This window comes from Macaca nemestrina, chromosome 17 (genome assembly GCF_043159975.1).
Source record: "Macaca nemestrina isolate mMacNem1 chromosome 17, mMacNem.hap1, whole genome shotgun sequence".
NCBI lineage: Eukaryota > Metazoa > Chordata > Mammalia > Primates > Cercopithecidae > Macaca > Macaca nemestrina.
The window spans coordinates 69,781,883-69,808,976 of NC_092141.1; the positions used below are offsets into that span (position 1 = coordinate 69,781,883).

General features: G+C 45.1%; 1 pseudogene across 1 annotated transcript; it reads left to right on the forward strand.

The window, feature by feature from the left end:
* The first annotated feature begins 1,966 nt into the window (after positions 1–1,966).
* LOC105468313 (ADP-ribosylation factor 2-like) lies at positions 1,967–27,046 on the forward strand (annotated as a pseudogene). Its single transcript, XR_011615909.1, has 5 exons — positions 1,967–2,199; positions 5,200–5,359; positions 11,071–11,181; positions 21,848–21,972; positions 25,365–27,046. The product of XR_011615909.1 is annotated as an ADP-ribosylation factor 2-like (transcript).
* The last annotated feature ends 48 nt before the right edge of the window (positions 27,047–27,094 follow it).

The window sequence follows — 27,094 nt, forward strand, 5'->3', positions numbered from 1 at the left end:
AAAGAAAGAGTTTAACAATCACAGGGCATCTGAACGAGGAGATGGGAAGAAGCCTCAAATCCACCTCCCTGAGAGGTTTGGGGGACAGGGTTTTTTAAGTCCTCTGGACAGGGACTGTAGTGTGGGGATCGATGATTGGTCAAGAAGTGAAGGGCGAAGTCATGACACAGGGAGACTAAGAAACCTCATTCTTGTGCTGAGTGGGTTCCTTAGTGGGGTATGTCAGAATTCAGAATCTGAAAAACAAACAGTTCTTGAGCAGAAAGATCTTATGAGTCTAGCGTCAGAAATTCTTACTCATGGTAAGAACCTTGGGGAAACAGGTAGCAGGTGGTCTAGCATGCTGGGTGATGTTCTGTGAGTTAGCAGCTGCAGGGAAGTGGGTCAAAGTACACTTGTGCACCCTAGATAATAGCTAACTATATATAATGCTGTCTTAAAGCCTGGCTTGTAACTCTCCTTAATCCTGTGAGGGCAGTTTCAATTCTGTATTTGCTTAAAAAGATTAAGGTGGCTGGGCTCGGTGGTTCATGCCTGTAATCCCAGCACTTTGGGAGGCCGAGGTGGGTGGATCACTTGAGTTCAGGAGTTCAAGACCAGCCTAGCCAACATGGTGAAACCCCGTCTCTACTAAAAATACAAAAATTAGCTGGGCGCAGTGGTGCGTGCCTGTAATCCCAGCTACTTGAGAGGCTGAGGCAGGAGAATTGCTTGAACCAGGGAGGCGGAGATTGCAGTCAGCGGAGGTTGCAGTGAGCTGAGATCGTGCCACTGCACTCCAGCCTGGGCGACAGAGTGAGACCCCGTCTCAAAAAAAAAAAAAAAAAAAAAGATTAAGGTGTGGGAGTGGGACAGACCCAGGCTACTTAATATTTTTCTGTAAAACAGCAGGGAAAATAGTTTCTAATTCACTGGACGTGACGGTCCTGCAGGTAAAATTCTTTTTCTTATTTATTTAGTCAATTCTAGCAGTACCTTCTAACTTTGTTTGTTTGTTTGAGACAGGGTCTCACTTTGTTGCCCAGGCTGGAGTGCAGTGGTGTGATCACGGCTCTCTGCAGCTTTGACCTCCCGGGTTCAAGTGATCCTCCTGCCTCAGCCTCCCAAGTAGCTAGGACTACAGCCGTGTGCCACCATGCCCGGCTATTTAAAAAAAAATTTTTTTAGTAGAGGTGGGGTTTTGCCATGTTGCTTAGGCTGGTCTCGAACTCCTAGCTCAAAGCCTTGGCCTTACCAGGAGGGAGCCACCGTGCCGCGCCAGCTAAAGTTCTTGATATAGGTTCTGGCACATAGTATATGTTTAATAGATATTTGTAATTCTGATGATTTCAGTTATGTACCATTTACAGGCGTTTGTAACCTTTTTAGCTAACAAGGTGGGCATTTAGGGAACTGATTATGGAAAGCATTGCTCAGAAGCCAGGACTGGTTCTGCGACGTCTTAACGAGGTGCGGGTGGCCAGTGTTTTCCCCAACTGTTGAAAATCTGTTTAGAGGTGGGAGGGCAGTCTAGCCTCAGGCGGAATAGGAAACCTTCCTTATGTCTAATTTCAGTGTCAGAGTCTGCTATTTCCTACGCGGAACACCGCCCCAAACTAATGTCTACGTTTAACTCAACTGCGGTAAATTTCCTTCCATGGCACTATTAACCTGGCCCTGCCCACATGTCCGCTCCCGGTTGGTGTGAATGCTCCAGGGTTAGCTCAAACCTCAGCGATTTTCCCAGCCGATTGGCTGTGCAAATAGACAATCCTTTTGCTTTTCTGATTGGTCGCACGTGGCATGGAGGACGTGGGCGTGTCTCGCCGGAACTCGCTGAGCTGTCATTTGAAGATGAATAGGGTATTGCCAGAGCTTCGTGGCGTCGCCTACGGCGCTCCCTCCCTCCTAGGCCTTTACTATCCTTTGCATTGGTCAGATGTGTCGTCACTCATAAAACTTCTAGCTCATTGGTGCAAAAGCTCCAGGAGGCGGTGGGTGATTGGTTGGTTGCTGTTCCTATCTCCACGCCGGTTGTGGTTTAGCTGAACTGAGCCGAAATCCTAAAGGCCGCGGAGTCGGCGGTGATGTAGGTAGCGGTGCCTTGAGTGGCAACAGGTGAATCTCCGGCTCACCTGGGGCGGCAGCACTCAAGACCTGGCTGGATCTCCGCTTCGTCTGCGGGCCAGAAACTGGAGGGCGGCGGTGGCTTGCGGAAAGGTATTGGGCTCCGCTGTTCCTTCTTTGCCCTCTCGACGGCCGGAGCAGCGAGGAACCGAAGGAGGCTTCGTAGGTTCCACGCAAGGCCCTCTCTCTGCTCTTCCAGGGGCGCACAAGTTGAGAAGGAGCGGCCTGGCGGCCCAGGTAAAAAAGGCATTCGGCGTTCTTCCCCGGCAGCCGGGCGTGCCTGGCTGCCGCGCACGCTCACCTGGGCCACAGTGCTCGTTCGTGCCGACGTTTCTCCCTAATGCACTTTTGGCGCTTGGGGCCGGGAGAGTGAGCATGCCAAAAAGGCCCTGTAATCGGAGCCATCATACCCCAGAGGGTCTTCAGCGGCGCAGGGGTGTCAGGACCGCGGGGGTCTGGGGCACATGAGTAGCAAGAAGAGGAAAGAGAAGGGAGAGGGAGGTCAAAGGGGTGTGTCTGTGCGGTTGGCAGGGGGAATCTGTGGAACTATCTGCCTCAAGGGGCATCTGAGTGGGAAATACCTTCCCTCCCCCAGCATGTTCCATATTTGTGAACAGGAAAAATTCTGGGCTCGCTTTCTCTCATCCTAGAAAGGAATGTTGTGTACTTGGGCGTAATCCATGATATTAAGCTACTGCTGGCCACTGTTGAATTTCAGCGGTGAGGCCTGTGGAATTTCAGCGGTGAGGCCTGTGGACCTCCCCTCTGTGGTCACCAGAGTTCGAATGAATGGTTGATTGCCTATCGTCTTTGTGTCTTCCCCCTCCCCTGACCAGGAGTAAAGCTTTCTTTGGTTAGCAATTTAAAAGGAAAAGAAATCACAGTCTCTGGAACAAGGATATAGGTTTTTTTTTTTTTTTTTTTTTTTTTTGTATTATTTTAAAAAATAGAGGCAGGGTCTCGCTGTGTTGCCCAGGCTGGTCTCGTACTCCTGGCCTAAAGCAATCCTCCCGTGTTTTCTGTTATCTTAGTAAGCAAAAAATAAAGTGATCCTATTGCTTTGGCCTCACAAAGTGCTGGAATTGCAGCGGTAAGCCACCCTACCTGGTCTGAAGATCTTTATAGACTTCCAAGAGCTTGGTTAGAGGTGTAGACCCAGCACTGCTTTTAAGTCTTTACTTAGAATGTCAAGCTCACATTTCAAGTAGGCTGATCTCAAAGAGACTGTACATTTCTGTAAAGTTAGTCTAACTTTGCTATTGATGTACTTTATGTAAGCTACCATGATCTCTGCTGAAAAATAAAATATTGAACATTTATGCTGTTAGAAGTCAATATAGTGATTACCTTTTATGGAGTAATGACTGGGAGGAGACACAAGGAGAATTGATCTAATAATCATCTTTTTTTTTTTTTTTTTTTTTTTGAGATGGAGTCTCGCTCTGTTGCCCTGGGCTGGAGTGCAGTGTCCCAATCTCAGCTCACTTCAACCTCCACCTCCCAGGTTCAAGTGATTATTGTGCCTTAGCTGCCTGAGTAGCTGGGATTGCAACTGTGCACCACCATGCCTGGCTAATTTTTGTGTTTTTAGTAGAGACAGGGTTTTGTCATGTTGGCCAGGCTGGTCTTGAACTCTTGACTTCAGGTGATCCGCCCACCTTGGTCTCCCAAAGTGCTGGGATTACAGGCGTGAGCCACTGCGCCCAGCCTGATAAATCATCTTTTCTTGATTTGTTTACATAGATGTGTTTGGTTCATGAAAATTTATTGAACTTTACAGTTATGTACGTTTATATCTGTATGTAAACTATACTTAAATAAAAAGTTCTAAGAACTGGTTGAGAGAAAGGTGATAGTTACAGCAATAGAACACTGGATACTGGCTGGGCCTGGTAGCTCACGCCTGTAATCCCAGGACTTTGGGAGGCTAAGGCGGGAGAATCACTTCTTGAGCCCAGGGGTTCGAGATTAGCCTGGGAAATATAGTGAGACCTAATTTTCACAAAAAATACAAAAATTAGCTGGGCGAGGTGGCGAATGCCTGTAGTCGCAGCTGCTCTGGAGACTGAGGTGGGAGGATTGCTTGAGATGGGGAGGTTGAGGTTGCAGTGAGTCGTGATTGTGCTGCTGCACTCCAGCCTGGGTGACAGAGTGAGACCCTGTCTTAAAACAAAAGACTCAAATGAAAACTGGATGCTGTGGTGCCTCCTCAACTCTGCCAAGTTCTCTCTCTTGGCAGTGAAGCTTCCCAACGCTGAATTTCTTTGCCTCTGAAATGTCTTAGGTTATTTACTAGGCTGTCTGCTAGCCATAGGGAACTACTACGTTTCCAAGGGATATAGTTGTTTAACCTGCCTTAAAGACTTTGTTTTATATTGCATAAAATAAACAGCTTCTCTGCTTCACAAATTCTCATTTCAGTACAGTTTAGAATGAGGTATAGTTGTATTTGTTGTATCATTGCTTCTGTACTTCTGTTTTTTTTAAAAATTTAATTAATTAATTAATTTATTTTTTGAGACGGTCTTGCTCTGTCACCCAGATTAGAGTGCAGTGGCGTGGTCCTGGCTCAGTGCAACGTCTGCCTCCAGGTTCAAGTGATTCTTATGCCTTAGCCTCCTGAGTAGCTGGTACTACAGGTGTGCGCCACCAGGCCTGGCTAATTTTTGTGTTTTCAGTAGAGATGGGGTTTCACCATGTTGGCCAAGCTGGTCTTGAACCCCTGACCTCAGGTGATCCGCCCGCCTTTTGGCCTCCCAAAGTGCTGGGATTACAGGCGTGAGCTACCGCACCTGGTCCTGTACTTCTGTACTAAATTGACTAAAGGCTGCCACTGTCGTAGCAGTGCTGAGGTTGAGTTGCATATCCCACTTGGATGCTGCAGTGGAAAATATAATTTTCTGGTAAGGCATTGAAAGGTTTAGTTGAGTTTCCCTTTGAAGATAAGACTCACTACTCATTGGCCAAAGTGTACCTAAAATTGTTTAATTTTTCCTGGAAGCCATTTCTAATTGACACTTGTATTTTATGCATGTTGCTTCTATATCTCTGCAAAGAACAATTATTTGACTTGCTTTTCTTGTCATGTTACAGAATTCAATTACAATGGGAAACATTTTTGAAAAGCTTGTTAAGAGTCTACTTGGGAAAAAAGAGATGCGGATTCTTATATTGGGTTTGGATACAGCTGGAAAAACCACCATCTTGTATAAATTGAAGCTGGGGGAGACTGTGCCTACCATCCCTACAGTAGGTAAGTTAATGAAAGACCTGCGGCAATTCCAGTTTACAATTTAGTATGTTATATATATTTTTTCTGTTAGGTTCTGTTTCACCAGAGAAATATGTTTTATTTTTACATGCTGCTTCTGTTATTGAATAATCCTTTTTAAAAATCTTGTCTACTCCAAGAGCATACATTTTTAGAGGCCAAAAACCAGGTTACATTATATATCCTTTTCTTTTTTTTGACTCTGTCACCCAGACTAGAGTGCAGTGGCGCCTCTCTGCTTACTACAGTCTCAACTTCCTGGGCTCAAGTGATCCTTCCACCTCCCTCCTGAGTAGCTGGAACTACAGGCATGCACCAGCATGCCCAGCTAATTTTTGAATTTTTGGTAGAGATGGGGTCTTGCCATGTTGCCTAGGCTGGTCTCGAACTCCTGGGCTCAAGCGATCCTCCTGCCATGGTCTCCCAAAGTTCTGGGATTATAGGCGTGAGCCACTGTGCCTGACCAGGTTCTCTGTCCTTTTCTAGTGGCTTGCACATTCTTAGGTTCACAAAGGTGACATGTGAACACAGGTAGACTAAGCAAAATTAACCCTATCTGCTTGGCAAAAAAGAAAAAGATAATGGGCCAAACAGGGAGGGTAGTTCTGCCCCCCCATTCCTCCCAGCTAGTGTCCCAGCAGAAGGCTGAGGTGGGAGCTGGGAATCTGCTGGTGCCTCCTCAGTCAGCCTCTGTTCCAGCTGGCCTTAGCAGCAGCATCGCATCTCTCTACACCAAGTACACTCCTGGTGCTTAGAGACGGAGTGTGATTTCTTTTCTTCACTCTGGCTCAAGCCAACTGCTTGAGATGATGTCCAACTAGAGAAATAGACAAGCTGGCTGTATTGCTCTTACTGTGAACCAGCACTGTGTTTTATGGGCTCGTTAAGAGATTTGCAAAATGAGTTTTGACAGAACTGAATCTTTGCCTTGTGAACTGCCTTTAGATCCAAACTTCTGACTGAGGATACACCCCACAGGTTGGCATGTGAACATGACTACTGTTCTGAACACTGAATTAGGCACAGGACTCAAATGATCAACTTTTTTTTTTTTTTTTTTGAGATGGAGTCTCGCTCTGTCATCCAGGCTGGAGTACCGTGGCGTGATCTCGGCTCACTACAACCTCCGCCTCCTGGGTTCAAGCAATTCTCATGCCTCAGCCTCCCGAGAAAGCTGGAAATACAGACGTTCGCCACCACGCAAGGCTAATTTTTGTATTTGTAGCAGAGACAGGTTTTCACCATGTTGGCCAGGCTGGTCTGGAACTCCTGACCTCAAGTGATCTGCCCTGCTAAGTGCTGGGATTACAGGCGTGAGCCACCGCATCTGGCCTCCAAATGATCACCTTTCAACTTGGGCAGTAACTGCAGAGATTGCGTCGATTGAGGAGTGGGAAACCGATGAGAATGTTCGAGTTATGAGATGGTTGTGAGTAAGGTGGGAATTTGGTTAAATTTTCCAAATGGGTAAGCCAGTGCTGTCGAGGAGGCACTTTCTGCAGTGATTGAAATGTTCTGTCTGTGCTGTTCGAAGTGGTAGCCAATAGCTATGTGACTGTTGAGTGCTTGAAATGTGGCTAATGCAACTGAGGAACTGAACTTTTTTTTTTTTGAGATGGAATCTCGCTCTGTCACCCAGACTGGAGTGCAGTGGCGCAATCTCGGCTCACTGCAACATCCACCTCCTGAGTTCAAGTCATTCCCCTGCCTCAGCCTCCTGAGAAGCTGGGATTACAGACGTGTGCCACCATGCCCAGCTAATTTTTGTATTATTAGTGGAGACGGGGTTTTACTCTGTTAGCCAGGCTGGTCTCAAACTCCTGACCTCAGGTGATCTGCCCACCTTGGCCCCCCAAACTGTTGGAATTACAGGCATGAGCCACTGTGCCCAGCCAGGAACTGAACTTTTAATTGTATTTAACATTGTTTATTTTTTACTTATTTTTATTTGTTGATTGATTTTTGATTTTCACTTTAAGTTTAAATAGCCACATTGCTGGGCGCAGTGGCTCATGCCTATAATCCCAGCACTTCGGGAGGCTGAGGTGGGAAGATCACTTGAGATCAGGAGTTCGAGACCAGCCTGACCAACATGGTGAAATCCCATATCTACTAAAAGTACAAAAATTAGTCAGGTGTAGTGGCATGCTTCTGTAATCCCAGCTACTCGGGAGGCTAAGGCAGGAGAATCACTTGAGCCCGGGAGGCGGAGGTTGCAGTGAGCTGAGATTGCACCATTGCGCTTCAACCTAGGTTACAGAGCAAGACTCTGTCTCAAAAACTAAATAAATAGGCCGGGCGTGGTGGCTTATGCCTGTAATCTCAGCACTTTGGGAGGCCGAGGCCGGTGGATCACTTGAGGTCAGGAGTTCGAGACCAGCTTGGTCAACATGGTGAAACCCCGTCCCTACAGAAAATACAAAAAAAAAAAAAAAAGGTGGGGGTGTGGTGGCAGCTGCCTGTAATCCCAGCTACTTGGGAGGCTGAGGCAGGAGAATCGCTTGAATCCGGGAGACGGAGGTTACAGTGAGCCAAGATCGCGCCATGTACTCCAGCCTGGGCAACAAGAGTGAGACTCTGTCTCAAAAACAAAGCAAAACAAAAAAATAAATGAATAAACAAATAGTCACAAATGGCTAGTGATTGTATTGGACAGTGCTGGGGTAGACAGTTGTTCAATGTCATTTATTGAATAATTTTTCCATGCTGATTTGAAATGCCTTCTTTGTCACATACTAAATTCTCACTGGTATGTGTGTCTTTTTCTGGACAACTACCTTTTTCTGGACAACTACAGACTTACATTTATATTTGAACTCTGTTACTTCAAGTGTTACTAGGGCTTGGCATAGCTTTAAAAATAATTCATTATTCATTTTCAGAGATTTCCTGGTTGTGCTTACTTGTTTATTTCTCCAAGTTAAATTTTAGATAATTTTGCTAAGTTTCCTGCCCCTGCCCCTACCATCGCTATAGGATTGGAATGGCATTGTATTTATTTATTTAGCAAGAATTTAGATTGTTGCAATGTGATGAGTGTCTCTCACTAAAATAAGGCATGACTAGAATTGAGGTTTGGAAGGGGAGCAGGCCCAGCTGACTGTGGGTCTTGACAGTGATGTTTGGGATTTGGGTGTGGGAAGCTGCCAAAAGGACATCTTTCCTTCTTTTTTTTCCTTCCTTCCTTCCCCTTCCTTCCCTTCCTTCCCTTCCTTCCCTTCCTTCCCTTCCTTCCCTTCCTTCCCTTCCCTTCCTTCCCTGTCTTCCCTTTCTTCCCTTCTTTCCTATCCTTCCCTTCCCTTCCCTTCCTTCCCTTTCTTCCCTTCTTTCCTTTCCTTCCCTTCTCTTCCTTCCCTTCCTTCCCTTCTTTCCCTTCTTTCCTTTCCTTCCCTTCTCTTCCTTCCCTTCTTTCCCTTCTTTCCTTTCCTTCCCTCTCCTCCCTCCCCTCCCTCCCTCCCTCCCTTCCCTCCCCTTCCCTCCCTCCCTCCCTTTCTCTCTCTCTTTCTTTTCTTTTTTGGATCTTATTCTGTCATCCAGGCTGAAGTGCAGTGGCGTGATCTCAGCTCACTGCAACATCTGCTTCCCTAGCTCAAGCAATTCTCCTGTCTCAGCCTCCCAAGTAGCTGGGACTACAGGCATATGCCACCAATGCCTGGCTAATTTTTGTGTTTTTTCTGTAGAGACAGGGTTTTGCCATGTTGCCCAGGCTGGTCTCGAACTCCTGAGCTCAAAGCAATCTGCCCACCTCAGCCTCCCAGAGTGCTGGGGTTACAGGTGTGAGCCACTGTGCTCGGCCTATTCTTTCTTTTTTCAATTTTTAATTTTATTTTTTTGGGGAGATTATTCTTTCTTTTGTAAGTTTGAAAATATTCCAATCAAACATAAATGTGTAGAGAAATGATGTGACCACACTATGTGTTTTTAAGCGATTGCTTTGATTAGAAGGTGGTGACTGGATGGAGACAGGGAGAGTGGCTGAGGTGAAATTAGTTACATGGTTTCAAGAATTAAGGCTAGAAATGATGGTCTGTTGGATTAGGGTGACTATTAGCTGTTTAAGAGGTTGAATTGATAAGATATGGTAGTAGGGTTCTAGGAGTGAGAGCATCGGATGTTTCCAGGGCTCCTCTTAGGCTATCAGCTTGTGGAATGAAGTCAATGAGGGGATAACTAGCAGAGGAGGAGGTGGGGGGTAGGGACCTTAAATTCCATTTTTGACTGATACCTTGTTTTGGGGCCTTGAAGACATTTGCCAAAGCTGTTAGATTATGAGCCTGAAGCTCAGGAGAGAGGATATAAATCTCAGAGCTAGATTGGAAGATATAAATCTCAGAGTTAGTACAGAGATAGGAATGAAGTCATGGCAGTGAGTGAGATTGCGTAGGGAGGGGTGCAGAAAGAGGAGAATTGATGGGGCCAGTGAGAGCCAGGGGGACTCCATCATTGCAGGATCAGTTAAACGTGGCCGAGCTCACTAAGGAGACTGAGACGGTACGGCCATAGAGATAAAAGGAAAAGGGAAGCTGGGGAAGAGTGTCAAGGAGGGAGTGAGCAGTAGTGTCAGATAGAAGATCAGATTATGGAAGAGCTGAAAAGGCATGTGTTGGATTTGTTGACCTGGTGGTCATTGCTGACCTTAGTGAAAACCAGCTGCCCAACATGGTGGAGCAGAGATAAGGTGCTGTTGCGTGAGAGGACCAAAGAAAGCTCAGTGAATATAGCCACACTTCTTTGAGACGTTTGACTTTAAAAGAGCAAATAGACCAGGCATGGTGGCTCACACCCGTAATCCCAGCACTTTGGGAGGCTAAGATGGGCAGATTGCTTGACCTGAGGAATTTGAGGCCAGTCTGAGCAACATAGTGAGACCCGTCTCTACAAAAAAAAATTTATATTTAGCTAGGTATGGTGGTTCATGCTTATAGTTCTAGCTACTTGGGAGGCTGAGGCAGGAGGATCCCTTGAGCACAGGAGTTTGAGGCTGCAGTGAGCTATGATTCTACCTCTGTGCTCCAGCCCGGCCAACACAGCAAGGCTCTGTCTCTTTAAAAAAAAAAAAAAAAAAAAAAAGAGCAAATAGAGGGTGAAGATGTGAAGGAAGGAAGGAAGGAAGAAGTTGAAGGAAGGAAGAAAGAGGGTGCTGATGAAGATGTGGGGGTCAAGGAAAGGTTTGTTCTGTTGCTTTTAAAGATGTAAAAGACTTAAGCATGCCAAGGTGAACAGATTGGAGATATTCAGATATGGGAGAGAGTAGGAATAGTAAAAATTCCAGACAGTCTGGGTGGAGTGGATGTGGATCATAGAGGGAGGGAGTCGGTGAAAGAGAGTTACCCTCTTCTGTTGTTCCAAGAGGGAGGAAGAAAAGCGTGGGTAAAGATGTAGACTGGCTTTTACGCTGTATGGTGGAAATGGAAGTCAGTCCCATCAGTGGCTTCTCTGCTCTGAAGTACACTGTGATAGTCTCTTGCGGAGAGGAAGGGCAGGTGCATGGCTGGAGATTGGAGAGTAGAGAAGGTTTGAGACACCTGTCCTGATGAATGGGAGAGGGGGCCAGCACATTCTCTTTGAAGGCTATAGATATTTGACTAGCAGGCTGCTTTGTAAATTAAAAGTACTATCCACATGTTGAAATTATTTTGAATTGTTCAACCAGCACAAATCATAATTAAACATTTTCCCCCTATTTCATTTAGGTTTCCATATGGAGACGGTAGAATATAAAAATATCACCTTCACAGTCTGAGATGTTGGCAGCCACTTCAAAATGAGACCTCTGTGGCGGCATATTTTCCAGAACACAAAAGGTAAAGATTATTCAGTGTATAGCCTCGATACTGTTTCTGTGAAATGTCTCTAAAGACAGATGCTTGAAGTGATACCTTGTGGTGCTCTGCTCTATTGACACTGTCAGCCACTTCCTCTCTTAGGGTCCCCTTACTGGGGAGCTTTCTTTTGTGAGACAGAGTCTTGCTCTGTTGCCCAGGCTGGAGTGCAGTGGTGTGATCTCGGCTCCCTGCAACCTCTGTCTCCTGAGTTCAAGTGATTCTCCTGCCTCAGCCTCCCGAGTAGCTGGGGTTACAGGCATGCGCCATCATGCCTGGCCAATTTTTTTATTTTTAGTAGAGATGGGGTTTCGCCATGTTGGTCAGGCTGGTCTTGAACTTTTGATCTCAGGTGATCCACTTGCCTTGGCCTCCCAAAGTGCTGGGATTACAGGTGTGAGTCACCGCGCCCAGCCCCCCTGTCTACTTTAAATCACTACTAGGTTACTTCTAATGTCTACTAGCATGTAAATGCTATATAGTTAGATTGTATTGTTTTTTATTTGTATTTTTTTTTACTGTTGCATTACTATTTTTATTTTTTTATTTATTTACTTATTTATTTTTTGAGATGGAGTTTCACTTTTGTTGCCCGGGCTGGAGTGCAATGGCATGATCTCAGCTCACCGCAACCTCCACCTCCTGGGTTCAAGTGATTCTCCTGCCTTAGCCTCCTGAGTAGCTGGGATTACAGGCATGCACCACCACGCTCGGCTAATTTTGTATTTTTAGTAGAGACAGGGTTTCTCCATGTTGGTCAGGCTGGTCTTGAACTCCCGACCTCAGGTGATCCACCCGCCTCGGCCTCCGAAGTTCTAGGATTACAGGCGTGAGTCACCGTGCCCGGCCTGCATTATTACTTTTTAGTATTTTTGGTTCAAGGTGGGTTGAAACTGTGGATACAGAGGGCTGACTATAGTTTTTACACCCTGATTATCATGTAAAATATTAACCATATGGAATCTACAAATTACTCATTTTAGAATTTATTTGGAGTCTGTTCGTTTTGAAGGTTCTCCTGCATGTACTTGGTAGTAAAGACTTACACATTCGTCAGTCTTTCCCGACTAAACACCCTAGTCGACTGTCCCTCTATATTTTATATCATTGTTTTAGCTGTCACCTTTGGCAATTAACTCTATTTGCAGTTAGCTTTTCCAGGCTATAGCTTTTAGAATGTTTTTTCTCAAAGTAGTGCATTTATTTTTTTTAACTTTTTTAGCGGAAAATCTAAAACAAATACAAAGACAGAGAAGACAACATAACGAACCCCCACGTACCCATCACCAAGCCTCAACAGTTATTAGCATTTTGCCCATCTCAGACATGATGCCTTTTATTCATACATCCTTTAGTGTTCGTTTCCAACTGATAAGGCCTTTTATATACATATATATGTAAATCTCCATGCCATTATAACATCTCCAAAATTAATACTAATTCTTTAATATCTAGCACCTAGTCCCTATTCTAATTCCCCCAGTTGTATCAAATGTATCCTGGCTGGGTGTGGTGGTTGACACCTGTAATCCCAGCACTCTGAGAGGCCAAGGCTGGTGGATCACCTGCGGTCAAGAGTTAGAGACCAGCCTGGCCAACCTGGTGAAACCCTATCTCTACTAAAAATATGCAAAAAAATTAGCCAAGCATGGTGGTGTGTGCCTGCAATCCCAGCTACTCGGGAGGCTGAGACAGGATATTCTCTTGAACCCAGGAGGTGGAGGTTGCAGTGAGCTAAGATCGCACCATTGCACCCCAGCCTTGGCAACAGGGCAAGACTCCATCTCAAAAAAAAAAAGTATCTTTTCTACATCTGCTTTGTTTGCATCTGGATCAAAGTTCACACAGTGCATTTTGTTGTTTTGCCTCTTTAGTCTTTTATTCTACAGCAGTTGTTCTTTTTCTATGCCTTTTGTTTTCCTTATTTTATTTTATTTTATTTTAGAGACAGGGTCTCGTGCAGTGGCACAATCTCGGCTCACTGCAGCCTCTGCCTCCTGGAGTCAAGTGATCCTCTCACTTCAGCCTCCCAGATAGCTGGGACCACAGGTGCATACCATCACACCTAGCAAATTTTTTTATACTTTTTGTAGAGATGGGTTTTCCACCATGTTGCCCAATCTGGTCTCAAACTCCTGGGCTCAAGCATCTGCCCACCTTGACCCCCCAAAGTGCTGAGACTATAGGTGTGAGCCACCTCGCCTGGCCTCCCCTTTTTTTTTTTTTTTGGTTGTTAACTGTTTATTCCACGTTCTGGATTTGGCTGATTACTTTATTATGGTGCCGTCTAACTTGCTTGGCTGTCTGTGGATTTCCTGTGAACTGGTTGTTTATTCTAGAGACTTGATTAGATTCTGGTTCATTTCAGAGGCAAGAATACTTCATAAGTACTCTTCCTATCCTAATACAGAAGTTTGGTTGTCACACTTAAACATTTTTAAAAAATTTTTATCGTGGCAAAATATACATAATATAAAAATTACAAGTTTATTCTTAAGTATACAATTCAGTGGCATTAAGTACCTTCACCGTGTTTTATAACCTTCACCACTGTCCATTTCCACAATTTTTTCATCATCCCCAACAGAAACTTTGTATCCATTAAGCCATAACTGCCCATTCCCCTCTCTCCCAACCCTTAGTAACCTTTATTCTACTCTCTCTCTATGAATTTGCCTATTCAGTGGAATTGTATAGTAGTCTTTCGAAGTTCAGCCGCCTGGCCTCTTTCACTTAATACAGTGTTTTCAAGGTTCATCTATGCAGTAGTATGTATCAGAACTTAATTCCTTTAATGGCTGAATAATATTCTATTGTACGGATATACCACGTTTTGTTTATCCATTCATCTGTTGATGGACTCTTGAGTTGCTTCTGCCTTTTGGCTATTATGAATAATGTTGCTGTGAACATTCATGTCCAAGTATCTGTTTGAGTCCGTGCTTTGAGTTCTTTGGGTATATGCCTAGAAGTGGAATTGCTGGGTAACTATGTTTTAATTTTTTTTTTTTTTTTTTTTGAGACGGAGTCTCCCTCTATTGCCCAGGCTGGAGTGCAGTGGTGTAATCTCGGCTCACTGCAACCCTGGCCTCCTGGGTTCAAGCAATTCTCCTGCCTTAGCCACCCGAGTAGCTGGGACTACAGGCGTGAGCCACCACGCCCGGCTAGTTTATTTGTATTTTTAGTAGAGACGGGGTTTCACCATATTGGCCAGGCCAGTCTCAAACTCCTGACCTTGTGGTCCACCTACCTCTGCCTCCCAAGGTGCTGGGATTACAAGCATGAGCCACTGCACCCAACCTCATTATTTTTTTATTGTGGTAAAATACACATAACTTAAAATTTAGCATCTTAAGCTTTTTTTTTTTTTTTTGGTTTTGTTTTGTTTTGTGGTAGTGATGTTTTTGTGAGATGAGGTCTCTATATGTTACTTAGATTGGTCTCGAACTCATGGGCTCAAGTGATTCTCCTGCCTCAGCCTCCTGTATAACTGGGACTACAGGTGTGCACCACTGCACCCAGCTCTATCTTAAACATTGTTAAGTGTATAGTCAGTCAAAATGTTCTGCAGCCATCACCACTATTCATTTCTGCAACTATTTTCATCTTGTAAAACTGAAACTTTGTACCTGTAAACTATAACTCCTGTTGCTTCCCCCCACCCAGTCCCCCCACTCCCTGGCAGCCACCAGCTTGTCACATTTTTAGTGATGCCAAATGATTTCAGGTGATATCAGCTTAACTCCCCTGAATTAAAATTCTCCATCAACTTTTCACCTAATCATTTTAGCATCCGTTGAAAACTATTGCCTAAACCCATTATTTTATTAGAAGTTATAAAATGGTGATTTTTTTCCCCTCCTAAATCTTGTTATTCCTCTGCATTTATTAGCTAAAATCTTTCTAAACAAAGAATTCCTTCATCAAATATTTGGTTTCCCTGAAATATAGTTTGTACAAGAAAGGCTGGAAAAATGCTTTATTCTTTTCCTTCATAGATTTTCAGAGAAACCACTGGATGCCCCAGCAACTCCCATGGTGACTCTTAGATGTTTGTATCTTCGTGTTTCGATCTGCAGATTATATATATTTTTTGATACTCAGAGCATCCATTTATCTTGGACTGGCACTTGACAACTTGGCAAACCCTTGCAGTTTCTTAACTGCAGTAAAACTAGAGCATGTGGGTTTGAACCACAGCTCTGCGGTGAAACCTTGACAGTTAGGTAATCTCGTCTGTCTCAATTTCCTCATCTTAAAATGGAGATGATACCTACTGCCTGCATCATCGGGCTTAAATTACTTATGTAAAATGCTTATGTAAAAAGCCATTTCATGGCTGGATGACAGTAGGCACTCAAAAGCCCAAATTGTTTGAGGTTTCACTTCATCATTTCTCTGGCAGAATTCTTTTTTCTTACCCTACTGGGAGTTTTCACATTCAAATAACAAGATGAAATAAATGCCTTTATTTCTTCACTCTTTTCTTCATAACAAGCCTAATTTTAGTAAGTTTCGGTGACTATTGCTTTTGATGGTAGGGAGCTGGCTGTATTCTAGGACCTTGGGGTGGGTAATTTGGACTTTTCATGAAATAGCAATTGGGAGCTGTTGGAAGAATGGACTTGCTGTGAGTGGTCTTGGATGCAGCCCTATGTTTTTTCCTGCCAGTTTCTAAACATCAGGCTGTCTTTTAGTTTAAATTTTCTTCATCAGTATGTTGAGTATGATAGAACTTAATGCTTTTAGCTCTCTATTAAAAGACATTTAACTGTGTAGGTTTCACTTGTATAGATTGGAATTTGAACAGTTTGTGGTTTCTTTTTTATTTTATTTTTTTTTTATTTTTTTGAGACAGAGTCTCGCTCTGTCGTCAGGCTGGAGTGCAGTGGCACAATCTCGGCTCACTGCAACCTGCACCTCCCAGGTTCAAGCGATTCTCCTGCCTCAGCTGCCCGAGTAGCTAGGACTATAGGCGCATGCCACGCCCAGCTAATTTTTATATTTTTAGTAGAGACGGGGTTTTACCATGTTGGCCAGGATGGTTTGGATCTCTTGACCTGGTGATCCGCCCGCCTCAGCCTCCCAAAGTGCTGGGATTACAGGTGTGCATCACTGAGTTTTTTTTTTTGAAACAGAGTCTAGCTCTGTCACCAAGGCTGGAGTGCAGTGGTGTGATCTCGGCTCACTGCAGCCTCCACCTGGGTCAAATAATTCTCCTGCCTCAGCCTCCCGAGTAGCTGGGATTACAGGTGCCCACCACGATGCCTGGTTAATTTTTTGTATTTTTAGTGGAGATGGGGTTTCACCATGTTTGCCAGGCTAGTCTTGAACTTCTGACCTCAAGTGATCCACCCGCCTTGGCCTTCCAAAGTGCTGGGATTACAGGTGTGAGCCACTGCGCCCGGCTGTGATTTCTTAATTGATATTTTTATAGAATGCATAAGATGGTCCATTAGTTATTATGGAGAAATATTTTTCTCCTTGATTGTAGGTTCAGTTATTTTAATTTGTTGAATTGCAGTGTATCTATCTGGTTCAAAATTCAAAAGTAAGAAAACATGTATACTCGTCCTTTGGTATCTGTGGGAGATTAGTTCCAGGACCTCCCATGGATACTAAAATCCTTGGATACTCAAGGCCTTGATATAAAATGGCGTAGTATTGGCATATAACCTATACACATCCTCCTTTATACTCTAAATCAGTGGTCCCCAACCTTTTTGGCACCAGGGACTGGTTTCATGAAATATAATTTTTCCACAGACCCGGGGGCTGGAGGGGGGGGATTGGGGATAGTTTTGGGATGATTTAGCACATTGCATTTATTGTGTACTTTATTTCTATTACTATTACATTGTAATATATAATGAAATAATTATACAAACTCACCATCATGTAGAATCAGTGGGAGCCCTGAGCTTGTTTTCCTGCAACTAGATGGTCCCATCTGGGGGTGATGGGAGACAGTGACAGATCATCAGGCATTAGATTCTCATAAGGAACGGGCATCCTAGATCCCTCGCTTGCGCAGTCCACAATAGGGTTCACGCTCTATGAGAATCGAATGCTGCAGCTGATCTGACAGGAGGTGGAGCTCAAGTGGTCATGCTAGAGATGGGGATGGGGTGCGGCTGAAAATACCAATGAGGCTTCTCTCACTCACCTGCTGCTCACCTCCTGCTGTGCAGCCCCATTCCTAACAGGCCCAGTTCTTAACAGTGCTGGTCTGTGGCCCAGGGGTTGGGACCCCTGCTTTAAATCACCTCTAGATTACTTATAATGCTAAATACAACATAAATCCTGCATAAATAGTTGTGAAACTCTATTGTTCGGGGAATAATGATAAGAAAAAAGTCTGTACATGTTCAGCACATACACAGTTTTTTTCTTTTCTTAATAATTTCTATCTGTGGTTGGTTGAATCCATGGATATGGAACCCATGGATGTGGAGGGCGGACTGTATAGTGAAAAGTCGCTGTCTCATTCCTGTCCCTTAACCATTCAGTTCCCCTCCCATAGACAACATTTTTTTTTTTTTTTTTTTTTTTGAGACAGAGTTTTGCTCTTGTTGCCCATACTGGAGTGCAGTGGCTCGATCTCGGCTCACTGCGATGCCCACCTCCTGGGTTCAAGCAATTCTCCTGCCTCAGCCTCCCAAGTAGCTGGGACTACAGGTGTGCGCCACCATGCCCAGCTCATTTTTGTATTTTTAGTAGAGATGGGATTTCACCATGTTGGCCAGGCTGGTCTCAAACTCCTGACTCAGGTGATCTGCCCGCTTCAGCCTCCCAGAGTGCTGAGATTATAGGCACGAGCCACTGTGCCTGGCTGACAAACATTTTTATTTCTTGTATATCTGTCCAGACATATTTTATGTATATACCAGCTCTCTATACATATATTCCCATTTTAAAAAACACATTAATAGTAACATGTGTAAATATACCTTTTTTTTTTTTTTTTTTTTGAGATGGAGTTTCGCTCTTGTTGCCCAGGCTGCAGTACAATGGTGCGATCTCGGCTCACCGCAACCTCTGCCTCCTGGTTTCAAGCAATTATCCTGCCTCAGCCTCCCGAGTAGCTGGGATTACAGGCATGCACCACCATGCCTGGCTAATTTTGTATTTTTAGTAGAGACGGGGTTTCTCCATGTTGATCAGGCTGGTCTTGAACTCCTGACCTCAGGTAATCCGCCCACCTCAGCCTCCCAAAGTGCTGGGATTACAGGCGTGAGCCACTGTGCCCAGCCGTAAATATGCTTTTTGTAGGTTCTCCTAGTTCAGATGTAGGATCAGTCTGATGTTAGGTTCTTAGGTAAGGACCTATATAAAGACAGTATAAAATGGTACCTAATATTACAAAGCTTTATTAGGAATGGCAAAGGGATAATATGGCAGCTTCCTCCCTGTCAGTTCTGCATTGGTGACTAAGGATCTCAAATTTCTGGATAATCTGGCTTCCTTAGTTATGATGAGAGACCAGAACTGCTGATAGCATATGAAATCTTCAGGGGAGTTTTGAATGTTTTTCATTTTTTAATCTGATATGATGTAGCAGACATGACATTGACTCACGCGTAAGCCCCAAACATGCCGAAGCCGCAGGAACTCTCTATCAGCCATAGCAGGCTGCTCTGGAGCCGCGGGTTCAGGCAGCTGTTGAGTGGGCCTGGGAGGCACGGAGGGAAAGGGAAGAGGGCCAGCACTGGTTTAGTCGCCTGGACATAGTCATGAAATCTCATTGTCAGAGGAAACCAAGAAGTCATCTTATCCTGCTGCTGTTTTCCTTCCAGGGTCTCTTCTGCAGGGTCCCCATGACTTGTGACTGAAGCTGTGCACAAACAAACGTCTCCAGTGACAGCAATGCCTTCTGAGGCAGCCCATTGCATCTTCATCTGCTGACACTCTGTTAGGCTGACTTCTGTAGTTTTCACCACTGATCTTCAGTCCACCTCACAGAGCTCTATAAAATGCTTGGATCCTCTTTACATCATAGACTTTCAGCTACTTGAAGATAGCCATCAGCCCCTCATGAATCTTTTCTCCAGGTAAAATCTCCAGTTACAGCAGCTGGTCTTCATATGGCCGAGTGTCGAATGCCTTTGCTCTCCTGGTCGTTTTTTGAATTTCTTCAGTTTGCCCATGTCTCAGAGTGTGGAGTCCAGCACTGCCTGTGTAACGTTCCCAGGATGTTCTGCCTGATATAGAGTAAGCCTGGTGTCACCCATGTCCTAGGAACTGAGATCCCGTCACTACTGGTGATGCAGTCTAGGATCAAACTATTCTTTTGGCAGCCACTTCACATTTTTGTGTTAAGGGCTTACTGTTAGCCAAACACAATTTTTTTGTTTTTTGTTTTTTTGTTTTTTCCGAGACAGGGTCTCACTCTGTCACCTAAGCTGGAGAGAAGTGGTACGATCTTGGCTCACTGCAACCGCTGCCTCCTGGATTCAAGCAATTCTTTCACCTCAGCCTCCTGAGTAGCTGGGACCACAGGTGTGCGCCACCACACCCGGCTAATTTTTGTATTTTTAGTAGAGATGGGGTTTTGCCACGTTGGCCAGGCTGGTTTCGAACCCCTGACCTCAAGTGATCTGCCCACCTTGGCCTCCTGAAGTGCTGGGATTACAGGCGTGAGCCACCACACCTGGCTGACAGATTGTTGTTACCATTAATGTCACATGAACTACCGCCAAGGGCATCTCCCCTTCCTGTTCTTGGAGGATGTGTTGGATGCTTCCTGTGCCCCTCCCTGGAGATGCTTTTGGCCCCACAGCTTCCTCCAGCCAATGTAGCAGTGACTGGGTCTGTGCAGGCTTTGGTCACCCTCACTCAGGCGTGATGGGGTGATGCCTTTCTTTGGCCTGCCCCAGGTATCTTTTACTTCCTGGGATGTATCCGATACTATAGTATGGGATGCTGCAGAGACTTCCAGCACCAACCCCCTGGAGTTGGGCTTTATTTCACAGGTTGAGGGCACCATCCTCCACAAGAATCCCCAACTTCAGCCACCAGCTGGCAGTAGGTTTGGGGGTCCTCAGACCACCCTCACTTCTGGCCAGATGGCTACGAATTTGGCGATTTCCACTACCCCCTCAGGTTTGATCATTTGTTAGAATGATTCACAGAATTCAGGGATGTACCATTACACCCCATCCCTGATGTACAACTGTACAATTACAGTTTTATTAATTGATCAATAAAGCAAAAGGATGCAAATGAATCAGTCAAAGGGAAAGACACATAGATCTGGGAGGGCAGCAAACACAAAGCCTTCAGTGTTCTTCCTCGTGGAGTCAGGGGCCGTTACCTTTCCAGCACATCGACGCGTGACAATGTATAGAGTATTGCCAATCAGGGACATTCTCCTGAGCTTCAGTATTCGTCATTCTTATTGGGGCTGCATTGCATAGGCACAATTGATTGAATCATTGGCCATGTGACTCAAACTTTAGCACCCTCATTTTTCCAGAGGTGATCTTGTTAGCATAAACTATCTAGGGGCCCACCCTGAGTCATCTTGTTAGCATCAACTTACAGATGTGCGCCCGCCATGATAACAAAGACACTCCTATCACTCTGCAAAGTCCAAGGGTTTAGAGGCTACCTTCTAGAACAGCCAAATTCATTGCTATACAGATGCCCTAGGAATCTGTTGGTGTTCATACCAATGTGACCCAGAAGTGTGGGTGGCCTAACACCTGTGGAGTTGTTCTTGACTAACAGGGAATGGGTACTGAAGGATACTTGTTTCCTCTTTTGTCTCCTGGGTGGACAGTTCTGATGGGCATTTGATATGGCTTCTTAGAATGTCCAGCAATAGCGAGCAGTGGTCCCACAGTGGGGGCCCAGCTTGATAACTTCTATTGTCTGTCTCTTCTGCCCTGTTTTACTCCCTCAGGCCCTCATTCCTGCTCCCTGGGATCACTTCCCAAAGAAAGTACCTGCACTTAAGCTTTTGTCTCAAGTTTTGCTGTAGAGAGCTAGACCCAGAATGCTGTTTATTATAATGAACTTTACATGTTTTAAAAAAACAATGTTTTGGCCAGGCGCAGTGCTCATGCCTATAATCCTAGCACTTTGGGAAGCTGAGGCAGGCGGATCACCTGAGGTCAGGAGTTCAAGACCAGCCTGACAAATATGGTGAAACCCTGTCTCTACTAAAAATACAAAAATGAGCTGGGTGTGATGGTGTGCCTATATCCCAGCTAATCAGGAGGCTGAGACAGGAGAATTGCTTGAACCCGGGAGGTGGAGGTTGCAGTGAGCCGAGATCATGCCACTGCATTCCAGCCTGGGCTGCAGTGAGACTCTATCTCAAAATCAATCAATCAATCAATCAATCAATCAATCAATTAAAAAATAAAAAAACATGTTTTTTCCCTGATGTGGAAATTAAGTGATTATAAAATGAGACTAACTTTTTCAGTATATATTCTTGTTGTTAATATGGTACAGAGCTGTGATGCTTCTGCAAAAGGTGAGTTGAGTGTACAGCAGGCCTCCTAACTCTAGAGATGATGTATCCTTCCATATTGATTGCCTTTGTGAAGTCACACACAGAAGCAGGGAGAAGCCGTGAAGATACATAAACAGCTGTGTTTTCCAGGCTCAGATCACTAACATGCTCGTGATTTCTTTCTAGGTCTGATTTTTGTGGTTGACAGTAATGACAGAGAGCGGATTGATGAGGCCCGGGAAGTACTAACTTACTTATTAGAGGATGATGAGCTCAGAAATGCAGTTTTATTGGTATTTGCCAATAAACAGGTATGTTGTTACTGACTTTCTGAATGCTGGAACTGAAATTTACTGCCAAATGTCTCACTTATGAATGTAGACATTTAAATGAGATGTCTGCCTCCCTCTCTCCAGTCCCAACCATAACGTCTCCCACCATCTCCTTGCTAGAATATCTTTTTCTTACTGAGACAGTCTTACTCTGTTGCCCAGGCTGGAGTAGTGGTGTGATCTCAGCTCACTGTGACCTCCACCTCCCAGGTTCAAGTGATTCTCCTGCCTCAGCCTCCCAAGTAACGGGGATTACAGGCATGTGCTGCCATGCCCTCCTAATTTTTGTATTTTTAATAGAGACTGGGTTTCGCCATATTGGCTAGGCTGGTCGTGAATTCCTGACTTCAAGTGATCCGCCCACCTTGACCTCCCAAAATGCTGGGATTACAGGTGTGAGCCATCGAGCATCTACTAAGTTCCAGACCTGGTTTTAGGCTTAAACCAAGACAGACAAAATCCTCGTGTTCATGGAGTTTACGTTGCTAGTGGGAAGAGAGTCAACCAATAAATAAAATGTAATGTGCCAGGTGTGGTGGCTCATGCCTGTACTCCCAACATTTTGGGAGGCTGTGGCAGGGGGATCACTTGAGCCCAGGAGTTCAAGACCAGCCTGGGCAACATAGTGAAACCCCATCTCTACAAAAAAGTACAAAAATTAGCTGGATGTGGTGGCATGCACCTGTGGTCCCAGCTATTCAGGAGGCTGAGGTGGGAGGATCCCTTAAGCCTGGAAGTTCGGGGCTGCAGTGAGATGAGATTATTCCATTGCGCTCCATCCTGGGCTACACAGTAAAATAAATAATAATACATGTCAGATGGTAAGTGTTGTGGAAGAAGGAAAAGCATAGTAAGGGGGCAGGGTAGGTGTGGGAAAGACTGGGAATGCCTCTCTGATAAGATGACATCGGAGCAGAGACCAGAAGGCCGGGAGGAAGGGAGCCACACGGTTCTAGGAACAGCATGGCAGCCAGCACAGCTGGAACAGAATGAGCGGGGGAGAGAGGAGATGAGATTGGATCATATAGGGCCTGTTTTGGAGGAGGAAAAGGGCTTGTACATAAATGTAAAACAGTAAAAGAAACATGGGAGGAAGACCAAGCGTAGAACTATCCAACCTCAGGACTCTGAGCTAAACTAAGCATGAAAAAGAAGGTAGAAAGAACCACGTGGAATTGTACCAGCCTGAGATGACCACTGTCACATTCTGACATCCTTCCTTCACTTTCTCTTCCATGAGTGCATTCATTATGTAATTGAGATCATACTGTTTTGACAATGTTGCATCTGCTTTATCACTTTAGATTTATCAAAAGCATTGTCTCTTGTTATCCAACTCTTTGTAGACATGATTTTAAATGGTCAATGGATCATCATTTGTACAACCGTTACTCTACTGTTCAGGTTCAATGTCATTCCAGAGTTTGCACTAGTGAATATATGACTATTAAAGAAAGAAAATGAATCTGGAGTGTGTGTGTATGTGTGTGTGATTTTTTTGTTTTGTTGTGTTTTGAGACAGGGTCTTTGTCGCCCAGGCTGGAGTGGAGTGGTGTGATCACAGTTTACTGCAGCCTCGAACTCCTGGGCTCAAGTGATCCTTCTTCAGCCTCCCAAGTAGCTGGGACTGCAGGCACATGCCACCATGCCCAGCTAATTTTTTAATTTTTCTTTTTTTTTTTGGTTTTGTTTTTTGACTCACGCCTGTAATCCCAGCACTTTGGGAGTCTGAGGCGAGCGGATCGGGAGGTCAGGAGATCAAGACCATCCTGGCTAACATGGTGAAACCTCGTCTGTACTAAAAATACAAAAAGTTAGCTGGGCATGTGGCGGGTGCCTGTAGTCCCAGCTACTTGGGAGGCTGAGGCAGGAGAATGGCGTGAACATGGGAGGCGGAGCTTGCAGTGAGCCGAGTTCACCCCACTGCACTCCAGCCTGGGCAACAGAGTGAGACTCCATCTCAAAAAAAAAAAAAAAATTTTTTTTTTTGTAGAGCTGAGATCTTGCCATGTTGCCCAGGCTGGTCTCAAACACCTGTGCTCAAGCTGTCCTCCCACCTCAGCCCTGCAAATTGCTAGGATTTCAGGTGTAAGCTACTGTGCTTGGTGCCTTTGTTGTTTTCAATGATAAAAACAGAATGTTCTCATGGTATAAATACGCATACACTTCAGAATATTCAAGTGAAATAGTCTAGTGCTACTCTTCATTGTTAAATTTATTCTTTCTCTTTCCAGAAATCCAACTTTCTCTGCCTGTGTAAGCAATTGTATGATTGTGTTCTTTCACTTAGCATATCTTGGAAGTCCTTCCATATCAGTACATCTACAGCTACTTTGTTCATTTGTTTGTTTGTTTGTTTATTGAGATGGAGTTTCACCCTTGTTGTCCAGTCTGGAGTGCAATGGCGCTATCTTGGCTCATCGTAACTTAACGCCTCCTGGGCTCAAGCAATTCTCCTGCCTCAGCCTCCCAAGTAGTTGGGATTACAGGCATGCGCCACCACTCCTGGCTAATTTTGTATTTTTAGTAGAGACAGGGTTTCTCCATGTTGGTCAGGCTGGTGTGAAACTCCCAACCTCAGGTGATCCACCCGCCTTGGCCTCCCAAAGTGCTGGGATTACAGGTGTCAGCCACCGTGCCCGGCCTTACTTTGTTCTTTAATGCTGATTTATTCAAATTTAGTTTGAGCTTATTCTGTGCCACGCACATTTTGAGGCACTTGGGATACATCAGAGGACAAGATAGATCAAGATTCCTGCCCTCGTAAAGCTTGCATTCTAGTTAGGGGAGACAGATAGACAGTTAATAATAAATATACTTAAGTAAGTAAATGTCATGATACAGTAACGTATGGTGAGTGCCGTATTGAAAAGATGGAACCGACCACTTCGGTGAGGTCTCCAGTCCAGGAGGCTTTGTGGACCGTAAGGACTCTGACTCGTATCCTGAGAGAGGGGGAGCTGTTGCAGTTTTGATAGAGGAATGATTCAATCTGATTCACTGGTGGCTTGGTTGAGAACAGGCTTCACGGGATCCAGAGCAGAGAAGAGGGAGGCCAGTTAGGAAGTTATTTCAGTCATCCAGGTGAGAAGTGGTGTGGCGTCAGGTTGGGGTGACAGCTGTGAAGTTAGTAAGTGGTCAGATTCTGGATAAATTTTGATGGCAGAGCCATTAGGAGTTCCTGACAGATTGGCTGTGACATTGAGAGAAAAAAAGTTAGGATAATTTCAAGCTTTTTGACCTGAGCAACTGGAAGGTTGGGGTTGCCATCGACAGAGAAGACTGTGGGTTTGGGCACATTTAGCAGGGAAGAGCATATTTCGCTATACGGATACAACAGTTACATTGACTTTTGAATGTTCTTTTTCAAGGATCTCTCTAATACTATGAACGCGGCAGAGATAACAGACAAGCTCGGCCTCCATTCCCTCCGCTACGGAAACTGGCACATTCAGGCTACTTGTGCCACTACCGGACATGGGCTTTACGAAGGCCTGGACTGGCTCGCCAACCAGCTCCAGAACCAGAATTGACCAGAAGGATCTATTCTTTGTGCCTTGTGGCCACATCGGCTGGTCTCTGCTGCGTGCACGTGTACCTGTGTGCTGGGAGTGGAGGCAGCTTTCTCACAGTGCCTTATCCATGCCATAAGAAAAGCAGGTTACATTTTAAGAAACCCCGTGTTAAGTTTTAAACACCACCTTCCATTTCAGTAGCTTTGATGATCATTTTTGCAGTTGATGGAGAAGTCCAGAGGGCTTGCTGGTGCTCGAAGGCCAGAGCGGGCTTCATGGTGGAAAGGAGGAGGAGAGTTGGAGTGGGAACTGAGTTCAGCTGTTGCAATCCTGGTCTGGCATCTGGAGTCCTGTTAGTCTTTGGTGTCCTTTCGTAAAAAGGAAGGAATTGTCATTCTTTTTTTTTTTTTTTTAACCATATTTTTACTGTAGCTTTTCATGTTTATTTTTTATTAAAAATTTTCTTTTTTTTTTTAAACAGCCTCCCACTCTGTCGCCCAAGCTGGAGTGCAGTGGTACGATCTCAGCTCACTGCAACCTCCGCCTCTCGGGCTCAAGCAATCCTCCCACCTCAGCCTCCTACAGGTGTGCACACCACACCTGGGTAATTTTTGTACTTTTTGTGGAGATGGGGTCTCGCCATGTTGCCTGGGCTGGTCTCTAACTCCTGAGCTCAAGGGATCCACCCACCTCAGCCTTCCAAAGTGCTGGGATTACAGGCATGAGCCACTACACTCCCCAGAAATCGTCATTCTTTACCATCACTGCTGGGGCTAGCAGCTCACTCTTCAGTGCTTTAAAGCAAATGATCCTCAGGAAAGAAAAGGTACTTGCTTATTGCAGGTGTGAAGAGGTTCAGATTGGTGGAACTTTTCCCTGACGCTGTATTTTAGCCCAGAGTTCCTGATGTAAGATGCTTTATTTAAAGATATCAGTGAGCTTTTTCACTGGCATGTCAAGACTTCATAACACTAGGAAGGTATCCAGCCTTTTCCATATGCTAGTTCCTTCCCTTATTTGCCAGATGGGGACCCCGTGGGGAGGTGACCCAGTGTGAGGCCGCAGCTCTTTCCCAGAGCCCCGCAGGCCAGCGGAGGGTCGTGTCTGCCCTCTGGCCATCACCGTCTGGGGTCTCGGTCCTCTGTGACTGCAGCTCCCACATCCCTGCTCTGAGATAAATGTTCTTCCCGTGAAGCAGACGGTTCACTTTTGGGATGGCGCTGTCCCCAGGTTTGGCTGTCTCAGTCCAGATGATGGTTTTGGTTAGTTTCCATTCCCAGAACCACACACCTATGAGTTCTGAGAGTTTGTGACCGACTCAAGGGGCTAATTTGGGAGATGTGAGATTCCCAGCTACCCCTGGTATTGCCCCCGAGTTCGTGGCAAATTTCACTATGGGAAATAGCTCTTGTCAAGACCACGCTCCACCACATTGCCTCCCTCTTTTGGATGGCCATGGCATCTCATGGACCACCTGGAAATGTGTTTTATGTTGTTCTTCAAATATTAATAAAAATGTCCTGGAGAGGAGGTTCACTGAGTGGTTTAGAGCTCGTTTATCCAGACAACTGTTGGCCACATTAGTA